Source organism: Hylaeus anthracinus, unplaced genomic scaffold (assembly GCF_026225885.1).
Source record: "Hylaeus anthracinus isolate JK02 unplaced genomic scaffold, UHH_iyHylAnth1.0_haploid 2, whole genome shotgun sequence".
NCBI lineage: Eukaryota > Metazoa > Arthropoda > Insecta > Hymenoptera > Colletidae > Hylaeus > Hylaeus anthracinus.
The window spans coordinates 3,991,994-4,000,851 of NW_026534838.1; the positions used below are offsets into that span (position 1 = coordinate 3,991,994).

Consider the following 8,858-nt stretch of genomic DNA (forward strand, 5'->3'; position numbering starts at 1 on the left):
ACATGTTCGATAGCTAGAAACAGGAATTTTTGGTGTATTTAGGATAAACTACTCCTAATATTGATGCTCTTTAAATTATAAACAAATGCTTGATAGCTAGAAACAGGAATTTTTGGTGTATTTAGAATAAACTACTCTAATTTGATGCTCTTTCAATTATAAATAAATTGTCTATGGTTAGAAACATGAATTTTTGAAGTATATAAGATAAACTACTCCTAATATTGATGCTCTTCAAATTATAAACAAATGCTTGATAGCTAGAAACAGGAATTTTTTGTGTATTTAGGATAAACTACGCCTAATTTGATGCTCTTTCAATTATAAATAAATTTTTCATTAATAAAAACATGAATGTTTGGTGTATCTAGGCTAAACTACCCCTAATATTGATGCTCTTCAAATTATAAACAAATGCCCAATAGTTAGAAACAGGAATTTTTTGCGTATTTAGAGTAAACTACCCCTAATATTGATGCTCCTTCAATTACAAATAAATTCTTCAATCTCCTAAACGTGATTTTTTTGTGTATTTATCTGTCGCTCCCCCCATCCCGAATATTACAAGATTAATCAACGTCTCGGCCGGTCACAGAGCTCCGTGACTCTTTCATCGCGCGTAAATCACAGGATGGGGAAACGCGGTCACGCCAGCGGGCACCAACAGAGAAAGCCGTGCGACAAGATAAAAACCGCGAGCCGGTGGTGTCGGTCGGTCGTGCTCGCATCGAGGAGCTAATTTTTTAAAGAGCACAGCGAAAAGGGGGTGCGAACAGGCGGAGCAACCCACCTCCATCCCTCCACCCTTCCATCCCTCTCTCTCTTTCTCTCTCTTTCCTTCTCCGAGGGCTCGATTCGTTGCACGCAACCCGTTGGAAGAGCTACGGTGGTCGGCTCGTATTTCTCGCCCTCCAACAAGATACCAACCACCTTTAGCCCCATCCTCGGGTTCGCGGGCCACACGTACGGGGCACGGAGACGGACCGAGAGGGTAGATAACGTCTCCTACGAATGTGCGCGCCTTTTGCGCAAGGCGAAAAGCGCGCGCACACCGACGGGTGTGACTAACTCGGCACACTCGCACGCGCCTTTTCGTACCCACCGAGCCCACTCGGGTGCTCTGGGTTGGGTTCGGAGATAGGCAGAGGTTTCCTCGAATAACGGATGACGAATGGACGCTCTGTTTGTTCCATTGAACAGGTGTATACCGGCGGACTTTCGTTTTCTAACGCGGGACGTAAATGGTAAATGTGCACGTTGCTCGAAACGTAAGGTAAAAGGGAATTATTCAGGTGGACTGTTTTAAACGCCTCACCCTGTATAAGACCCTTAAAAGAATTTCTTTTTCCATAACATTCTGGAATAAATATTCTTTAATTATTCCATTCCCGAAAATATGGACTTTGGTACAGTTATTTGCTGAAGTTGTACTTTGATGTAATAAATAAACATTTGATAAAATTGCATAGGTACTCGTTTTCGAAAAAGGAAGTTTCAAAAGCCCGGAAAAATTCGTTCCACTCCGTTACTCTGTAATACGGAAGTACGTTTCGATTTCGCCAATCAATGTCGCAGCGATCGCTTTCGAAAAATTTTTCCCCGGGAAAACCACACTCGCTCGCGAATATCCCGATCGATGGATCAGCGTGGGCGCTTTTGCAATTTCTCGAACATTGCCATCGCGAGCGCTGAAAAATTCATCGCGATGGATTTAACGGTATCCCGCGCGGAAGGGCCACGATACGGTCCAACGTGTTCCAAAAAAACCTGGGCTCGCAGATACGCAGTCGTTCCCGCATTGTTCGTTAATCTATGTAAAATTGATCGATTAGCCCTCGTTCGAAAGCGTCGAACTCCGACGGATGGGAACTCCGGCGTCATTCGCGACCGATTTTTACTGAATGCTCTCGGGATCATGGGATAATTTGAATTCTATGCATAATTATTAAACCACTTACTGAAATTATTAAACTTCTACACCAAAGGGCAAGATGGACTCTTAGGCCAATCGCACACGGCGCAACAGATTTGAAATTAGTGTTCCAAACCGTTTGCGCTCTTTGTTTTACCTACTCTACTATCTTTGTTTTACCTAGATCCACGGTCGCATGCAACTAGTTTCAGAGTGGTTTGAAATTGATCAGTTGCGTCCGTGTGCGATCGGTCTTAATCTGTCAAAAGAATAACAATAACCAAAATTTGTTGGCTATTGAACTTGTGTGTATAGAATACAGGCTGTCCAAAAAATGTTGGAGACTCTTGAAGGGGTGGAGAGGGTTCGTGGGGTGATTTGAAACAACTTTTTCCTTAGCGAAAATGTTGTCCGAGGCTTCGTTACGGAGATATTCAAAGAAACGTTCGAATAAGAGCGCGAGTACCCCGTGGCGCCGGTGAGGCGCCCACAGTAGAATAGGTACGCGCTAGACAGCCACGGTCTGTAGGCTACGCGTTAGACAGCCACGGTCTGTAGGCTACGCGTTAGACAGCCACGGTAATAATTATTGATAATAATAATCTCTGCCAGCCTTGGATTATTTTTATTCTTTAGTAGAAAACAGTCAAATAGCAAAAGGATATTTGTAACGAAATTGGCCGAAATTTTATGTCGCGGGCTCTCGGACTATAATTATCTAACAAGAAACACGGAGAAATAAAACTAAAAAGAATGTCTTCCATATACCAACGTTGATGCGTAACAAACATCTTTCATTTCGCTTCTATTTTCAGACGAATTATAAAGTAATTTTGACGAGAAGCAACTCCACATTCTGCATTTTATTTGATTATGTAAATAATAGAAATAAAATCTCAGTTTTGAATTTATATCGCACAAACGTGTACACGCGCATCGACATCGGCGGTCTATTGATAAAGTAAATTGAAACGAATTTCCACGCGGGTAGCAAATAAATTTTATTCGACGAACGGGTAAACTCGGCCGCGTGCGGAGTTGGCGTTACAAACGAATTAATCGAATGTTAAAACGTCAAAAGCCAAAGGAGCCCTTGTTGGGAAGAAGTCTCTGCCAATAGCTGCGGTCGATCAAATAAATAAAAGTCGCGCTGGCGATTCGAAAAATTTCCCACCGCGTTCGCTACCATATTGATCGACGAAATTGAAACGTATCCCTCCCCCCCCCCCCTCCCCGCAGCAGTTAACGAATTTCATTTTGCGAATGGTAACCACGGCTATGTACAAGCTTTGCGTTACAAACGAATTCACCGAACGTTAAAACATGAAAAATCGAAGGATCCAAGTTGTAAAATTATTTCTATAATTCTGCTGTGTATGGTTAATCAAATGAATAAAATACGAATTGGTGTGATTCTAAAAATAATACCGATTAATTGAAAAGAATTTCCTTGGATCGTTTAACGAACGGTACTGTCTACATCGACGAATTTGCGTTGCGAACGAATTCACCGAACGTTGAAACATGAAAAATCAAAGGATCCAAGTTGTAAAATTATTTCTATAATTCTGCTATGTATGGTTAATCAAATGAATAAAATACGAATTGGTGTGATTCTAAAAATAATACCGATTAATTGAAAAGAATTTCCTTGGATCGTTTAACGAATGGTACTGTCTATGACGAATTTGCGTTGCGAACGAATTCACCGAACGTTGAAACGCGAAAAGTCAAAGGAGCCGAGTTGTAAAGAAGTCTCTGGCAGTAAGTCGGGCCGATCGAATAAATAGAAGGCGCGCCGGGTACGCTGCAATTCGAGGCTATACGTCGAGAGGAAGCGGTGCATTAATTTCGAGTTGCCCCTCGAATTTCCTTCAACCCCCGTACGTGTGAGCCAACACCGACGGACGACGTGGCTAGCGAGTAGCAGTTACCACGAGGTGTTCGGGACGGCTGGTAATTTGTAGGTAGATATACGATAGACAATAACACCGGTGAGGGGCGGCAGGGCCGACTAATTTGTTTATCATAACTTTATCTTGATTTATTGCCGCCACGGTGCTCGCTCGTTTCGTAACGCCAATCGCGCACGTTTGTCCGTGCTCTTTGACGTATTTACACGCGCATGAATTAAGGGGCGATTTCTGGATCGTTGGGGCAAAATGTAACCAATATTTGCGATCCTTTTTCTTCTAAAGTAGTGGAATTATTAATAGCGGAGTATTAATTGAACCGTTCACTGCACAAAAATTGATTAACTCCACTTTTTGAAAAATCTGAAATTTCAGTGTCGAAGCACTTTGTATAATTTTGATCTGTTATATTTGGAATAACTTTCCCGAGTGATAAAAGTTAACAGTATTATATAGCAAACAACAAAGAGTGTTAATTGATCATTTCTTTTTCCTTGATTTCTTTACAGTATAGCAATTCTTGCAATTGTGAAACATGGAAATTTTCTTATTTATAAGCTGTTGTTTATGTGCTTGTAATAAAAAGAAAACGTGGTCTTTTTACCAGGTACAACAACATTGATATTTATCGAGCCCGGCGTTACATTAAAATTCTCCTCTGTGTTGGCAAAATTTGTGTCCGAACTAAGCGATCAAACTTTTAAATTTATACGTAAAAATAAAAAAAAAGTAGCAAACGACGTTAAATCGAAGCAAGGACAGCAGCTGAAGAATTCATTTCTTTTTATTCTTGCGATCTTTCATCCCCTATTTCAAAATAAAACTCACCCATCCCTGACTCTCCTCTATCTCGATTATTCCAATCGTCGAAATAAAAGACTGGAACGATCACCCTTTAATATCGTTTCCAATCAAATTTCTCCAGGTGTCGCGTAAATCCTCGCGACTCGAGGGCTCGTTCCAAACGTGATTCATCGTCCTCATTTTGTCACGAGGTCCCCGAAACTATCGAAATTCTTGTATCGCGGAGTTAATTGGTCAGGGGTGGTTCATGTCAGGCGTCATTAGGCTCGCGAACGAAAGGTGCGACATATCCAGTCTTTTACACGAGATAAAGAGATATCGATTCGTCCATCCGCGGCTATCTTGTCCCCGACGAAACGACGGCGTTAGGTTTCCAGCGCCTCGCGACGAGTTTACTGCGGAAATATACGAGCGGCGAGCAGGTGGGACGACGACGATGATCCACGTGTCGTTTACCCCGGCAATGCTCGTAAAACACGCCGCCACGGGTTCCGGAGAGATCTTATGCTTGCCAGAAACGCAGGTTTGCTCCGTTAACGATTCGCGAGCAGAAATCGTACGGAATGATCGCGAAAATGAGAATTCGTTAAGGGCTAACGATTCCGTTAATTATGGTAAAACGATTTTGGATATTTTCGAGGAAACATAAAATTGTCGGTCGCTGGAGACGGTCGTTCATTCGAACTAATAGATCGATCAGAAAATTTTGAACTGTCGTATTTCGGCGAAAAAATGTCGTATTCACTTCTAGCCAAATTCAAACTAAATGGGCCGATTTTTCTTGTGTAATAAATGTTCGTCATCATCGTCAGAGGTTGTTAAATACTTATTTCGTTTATTGTTACTCTGAAGGTGTATTGATCGCGTCCCAATAAAAAATCCGGAGACTTTTTTGAACAGAGAACAACTACCTTTACGTTGGCAAGAAGTCTGAAGAAGTGATAGAAATTATTTCGTTAATTACTACTTAAGATTTCTTCAATAAATAAATGTTGCTAAAATTTTGATTACTTTTCGGTCTAGTATATTTAACGTGCTATAATCTGTAGATATACCAGTTCGAATACTTCCGTTACTCGCTGTATAATCGCAATAAAATTCAGGAAGCCGATTCCCGAGATTCGAAGGACCCTGCGTGTCCAAAGACCGAAGGAAATCGCTCGGGTGTTTGAATGGTTCCGTCTCGAGAGCGTTGAAGCTCGAACAAGCGTTAACACGATGCGTGTTAAATTGCATTACATCTGCTTATTAGTCACGGCACGGGCAAGCCGCGTGCGACGTTGAAAAGGCAATCGTGTAATACGTCATAATTTCCATAGCGTGACTGGACACTCCTCCGGTGCCCTTCGTCCAACATCGCGTTAACACCTATAAATGGGAATTTATTATTTTCGCGGGTCGTCTTGGAACACCTTCCCTTGTTCCTTACACGTGTTCCGTAATTAAATACTGATTAATCAGTAATTTATCGTGCCAGCGTTTCCATAACGAAGCCTGACGAAGGAAAGTCTCCCTTCGAAAGTTTTCTCGGGGCGACTACTGCGCCTTGTAATTATTCCTCGATTTGAACATTGAAAATTACTTATATCTCCATCTCGAATTTTATTTTTCCTCGCAGAGACTGCACTCGTACTTCACGAGTTAATGGAAATGTAACGTAAGACAGAGATGAGGACAATTCTTGTCTAGATGGATAAATTGAAGACTGAGGATTATTTATACCTCTGCAGGGCTCATTCCGCACGAAAAAAGTGATGAGAATATATCGTGTAATGAGTCAGAGGTGAGCAAAATTTGCATCAATGTAAATGCTTCGAGTAATGAGATGCTTTCGGTGCACCTTTCCCTTCGCTTCGATTAAACGCTGAGGAAGCTACGGTATATTTTTTATAACACCTGTTTCCCGGACGAAACGCAAACGAAAGTATAACATTTGTTTTACACACTGATTAACATCCTCGATACACATTTCAACATGAAAACCCGCGGGCCTCCCCCTGCGCGTTGAAACGCGATTATGCAAATTATTCTGCAATGTGGCTCGTAATGGCCAATACAAACGGTGTTCGCGTGTACAAAAATTGTAGAACTTCGAGACGAGATAATCCAGCAATCTTTGCGAAAGTTTAAAAGGAATAAATGTTTAAAATATTACTATTCAAGAGCGAAGTTTTGACGCATCCCCTATGTCGTTAGAGAAACACGCCTAACTCTGGTTGAAACGGGTTCGAGGTCGGCATCCAAGATCGCATTATCGCGACGGACGCGGCCGCTAATTGCGCGGCTGTTCGGATTATCTCGATTACTTTAATTAACCGGCGGTTTTGTATGAACACGCGCACGCTGTTCGCGCGCTGCGCGTATGCAAAACCCGGTGTCGCCAATTTGCTATTTTAATTTTTATGCTCGCCACCCATTAGCCGATGACCTCGTCACGTATCTCGCATGTTCGACCGATACCGTGGATTAAAGTGGACTGCGGGGGTCTCTAATTCCGTGGCGACAACTTCTGTACTCGGTAATAAAGGAGTATTTTCTCAGAAGTGTAAAAAGAATAATTTGAGGAGAAGATATACAGATAAATAAACGTGATGTGTAATTAAGGTTCAAAAGGAAAAGTTTAGAATGGAGATGAAGACTGAAGTATATTGGGAAAAATGAAAAGCAAGAAGAGCACAAGCAAAAGTACAGGCAAAGTGGATGCGAAGAAAAAGAATAATTTGAAGTGAAGATATAAAAAGAATAATTTGAAGAGAAGATATAAAGATGTGTAATTAAGATTCAAAATGAAAAGTTTAGAATGGAGATGAAGAATGTAGTATATTGGGAAAAATGTGAAGTAAGAAGAGCACAAGCAAGACTAAAAAGAAAGTAAAAGAGTATACAAGAAACAAAATATCCTGGGAAAAATAAATGTGTCGAAAGAGAATAATTAAAACAGGATATATAAAGAGAATAATATATAAGACACATTCCAACCTGAAAGTCTACTTCGAATACTTAGAATATTCTATTAAAAATAATCAAGTACGATAATATGTACTAGTGATTACATAGGTTACATAGGTAACCTTTTTCTATTGAACTATAACATTACGAAAAATTTCCTCCGATTAGAGACGACTTGCACCACTTTTCCTCCGATTAGAGACGACTTGCACCACTTTTCCTCCGAGTTGCTCAACTGTTCCTAGCCTTTCTATCGCAAGGGCGAACCAGTTGGAGCTCGATCGGAGTAGTAGAGCTAGAGTGTAACAGAAGTTTACGGTCACCGGAAGTTCATGCTTATTCACTGAGCACCGAAAGGGCGACCGGGTATAATTTACGTATAAATTAAGCGGAATGAATCAACGGCAGACGATTAATCGCAATGGCTTGTCCGTGATAATAACAATGCTCGGCTTGTTTACGAGCGGTAAACGAATATATTAGCGTTTTCATTATTCCGCCACGTGGACGCGTCTATCGTGCCAGCCTTTCGATACCTGGCCTTCTCCTGGCACTAATGATCGCCTTTCGTTTATTTTTTCCACGATTTTACTTCGTTGGACAACTGGTGCGACCAGAAAACCCAGAAATTTTGAATTTTACAGTTGTCTCAAATGAAAGTCTTATTTTTTTAACGGTATAACTAACGCGTACTTTATTTTTAATATTTTATACATCGTTGCATTCGTGGCACATTCTTATAGATTTCTCCATATTTTTATTAGCTATAAGTCCATCAAAAAATAAAAAATAGAACTTTCTTCTTTGGTTCAGAATAGCAGTTAATACGTGCCAATTTTTAAGAAAAATTCAAAGACACATTTAAACTTTGATATACGTTTATCGAATTATTTATTGGAATAGGCACCATCTCGATCCACGACCTTTCCATCTTTTAAGGGATGTTTGTTTCCAAGCATTCGAATTTCCAATTCGGATTTTTCTTAAAAATTAGTACGAACTTTCTGGACAACCCAATATTTAGTTCGTGTCAACTTTTTGTGCCCGTATGACATACTAAATTATTTGAAACGTTTCAGTTAACGACACGTATTTCACTGAGGCATATTTTGCTATTCTTGGAGAACCTTAGTTTCGAGAATCTATAGTTTCGATAACCTTCCAACGATCGAAAACCGTGAAACGATTCGTGACGATTCGATCGTTCGTGGAAACAACGCGTATTCTCACGGGTTCGTAGTGGCGGGGGTGCGGAGCAGGGGTTGGTAGGAATAAAAAAA

The 8,858-nt window shown here is 40.8% G+C and overlaps 1 long non-coding RNA gene across 2 annotated transcripts in view; it reads right to left on the minus strand.

Moving 5' to 3' along the window:
* The window catches only part of LOC128892898 (uncharacterized), a 22,914-nt gene extending 15,523 nt beyond the window's left edge, over positions 1–7,391 (minus strand). Inside the window, exons 1-2 of one of the 2 annotated variants that reach the window (XR_008461196.1) lie at positions 6,059–7,391; positions 4,654–5,997 (exon numbers count right to left, since the gene is read on the minus strand). This is a non-coding gene — a long non-coding RNA (uncharacterized LOC128892898). Of the gene's footprint in view, positions 1–4,653 lie in introns of both variants that reach the window. The other variant, XR_008461197.1, reaches the window with a different exon arrangement.
* Positions 7,392–8,858: the final 1,467 nt, after the last annotated feature.